This window comes from Babylonia areolata, chromosome 15 (assembly GCF_041734735.1).
Source record: "Babylonia areolata isolate BAREFJ2019XMU chromosome 15, ASM4173473v1, whole genome shotgun sequence".
Taxonomy (NCBI): domain Eukaryota; kingdom Metazoa; phylum Mollusca; class Gastropoda; order Neogastropoda; family Buccinidae; genus Babylonia; species Babylonia areolata.
In genome coordinates this window covers 29,450,470-29,452,969 of record NC_134890.1, presented here as the reverse complement: position 1 = coordinate 29,452,969, position 2,500 = coordinate 29,450,470, and the positions used below count along the sequence as shown (strand labels likewise).

The 2,500-nt window shown below is 49.5% G+C and overlaps 1 long non-coding RNA gene and 1 other non-coding gene across 2 annotated transcripts in view; both read right to left on the bottom strand.

The window, feature by feature from the left end:
• LOC143290252 (uncharacterized) overlaps nt 1-2,500 on the bottom strand; it is a 277,023-nt gene that overhangs the window by 210,915 nt on the left and 63,608 nt on the right. The window lies entirely within an intron of this gene.
• Trnak-uuu (transfer RNA lysine (anticodon UUU)) lies at nt 1,966-2,038 on the bottom strand. The gene has a single exon. It is a non-coding gene; the product is annotated as a tRNA-Lys (tRNA).

The following is a 2,500-nucleotide window of genomic DNA, read 5'->3' as shown; positions in this document are numbered from 1 at the left end:
CCACACAGCGTTCTTCACACCACAGCGTTGTTCACACCACACAGCGTTCTTCACACCACAGCGTTGTTCACACCACACAGCGTTCTTCACACCACAGCGTTGTTCACACCACACAGCGTTCTTCACACCACAGCGTTGTTCACACCACACAGCGTTCTTCACACCACACAACAGCGTTCTTCACACCACAGCGTTGTTCACACCACACCACAGCGTTGTTCACACCACACAGCGTTCTTCACACCACAGCGTTGTTCACACCACACCACAGCGTTCTTCACACCACAGCGTTCTTCACACCACACCACAGCAGTGTTCACACCACACCACAGCATTGTTCACACCACACCACAGCGTTCTTCACACCACACCACAGCATTGTTCACACCACAGCGTTCTTCACACCACACCACAGCATTGTTCACAGCACAGCGTTCTTCACACCACAGCGTTCTTCACACCACACCACAGCATTGTTCACACCACAGCGTTCTTCACACCACAGCGTTCTTCACATCACACCACAGCGTCGTTCACACTACACCACAGCATTAGCGTTCTTCACTACACACCACAACTTTCTTCACACCACAACGTTCTTCAAACCACAGCGTTGTTCACATCACACCACAGCGTTCTTCACACCACACAGCGTTCTTCACAGCACACCACAGCGTTCTTCACACCACACAGCGTTCTTCACACCACAGCGTTGTTCACACCACACCACAGCGTTCTTCACACCACACAGCGTTGTTCACACCACAGCGTTCTTCACACCACACCACAACGTTCTTCACACCACACCACAGTGTTGTTCACACCACACCACAGCGTTGTTCACACCACACAGCGTTGTTCACACCACAGCGTTCTTCACACCACACAGCGTTCTTCACACCACAGCGTTCTTCACACCCCACCACAGCGTTCTTCACACCACAGCGTTCTTCACACCCCACCACAGCGTTCTTCACACCACAGCGTTCTTCACACCACACCACAGCGTTCTTCACACCACAGCGTTCTTCACACCACACAGCGTTCTTCACACCACACCACAGCGTTCTTCACACCACACCACAGCGTTCTTCACACCACAGCGTTCTTCACACCACAGCGTTCTTCACACCACACCACAGCGTTCTTCACACCACAGCGTTCTTCACACCACACCACAGCGTTCTTCACACCACACAGCGTTCTTCACACCACACAGCGTTCTTCACACCACACCACAGCGTTCTTCACACCACACAGCGTTCTTCACACCACACCACAGCGTTTATCACACCCCACCACAGCGTTCTTCACACCACAGCGTTCTTCACAGCACACCACAGCGTTCTTCACACCACACCACAGCGTTCTTCACACCACAGCCACGCCAGTTCCATTCACAGTGGTCTTTTTGACTGTCACCTCTCTTTGGTCTCAGCTGGCTTGAAAGGCTCACGGATGGAGCTTGGTGGTGAGTGTTTTGATTCTTGCAAGGGATTAACTCACTCAGTACGGCCAGTCCTCTCTTCTCCTCTACACATACCCCTCGGATGTCCTGTGGGTGTCTGAATGACCCAGCCTTTAGCTTCCGTCGTCAGAATTGTGGTATTCTTTGTCAACATTCACCTCTTCAGTATAAGAGCCTTCCGCTTGCAATATTTTGATGATGGTAATTGGGGTGAAACGCTGTTAACGTCGTCTCTTTCGCCGTTCGTATGGAGAGAGTTAATCGATTTTGAAAAGAAAAAATTTGTTTTAAAGGAGAGAGAGAGAACTGGTTGCTAAGTCATCTGTAGCGTCGTCACTGTCAGTCAGAGAGTCGGTAACTACTACGGGATTGAGTGTTGAAGGGGGAAAAAAACGTTTTGAATACTATTTATTTTCCATATTTAGTGTCATCTCCAGTTTCAGTTTCAGTTTCAGTAGCTCAAGGAGGCGTCACTGCGTTCGGACAAAAAATTGCAGCGCCCAATAGGGGACACGAACCCCTGACCCTCAGATTAAAAGTCTGATGCTCTACCGACTGAACTAACCGGGCTGCTCGATCTCCAGACTCTGTGAAACTCTTGAATAGATTCGCGCAAAGGGGTTAATTGTTTCTGAAAAGTTTGTTTCTTTTAAAGGAGAGAACTGTTTGCTAAGTCATCAGTTACACCGCCACTGTCGGTGGGAGAGTCACAAACTACAACAGGACTGACGAGAGTTGAGGGGAAAAAACCGTTTTGGATATTATTTATTTTCTAAATTAAATGTCACCTCAAGACTGCGCAAAACGCGATCCTCAAGTCAACCACAGAGTAGAGCTGTAGTGACGACATTAAATATAAATAATTATGAACAATAATCATTACAATTGTTCGTCAAACAAATTGCACTTCTTCCTACAATGAAAACATTGTAGTGACTCCTTCCCAGCACCCCCCCCCCTACCCCCACCCCTCACCTTCCCCCATCCCCTACTCCGCCCCTGACCCCCCCGCCCCCCAACCCACCCACCTCC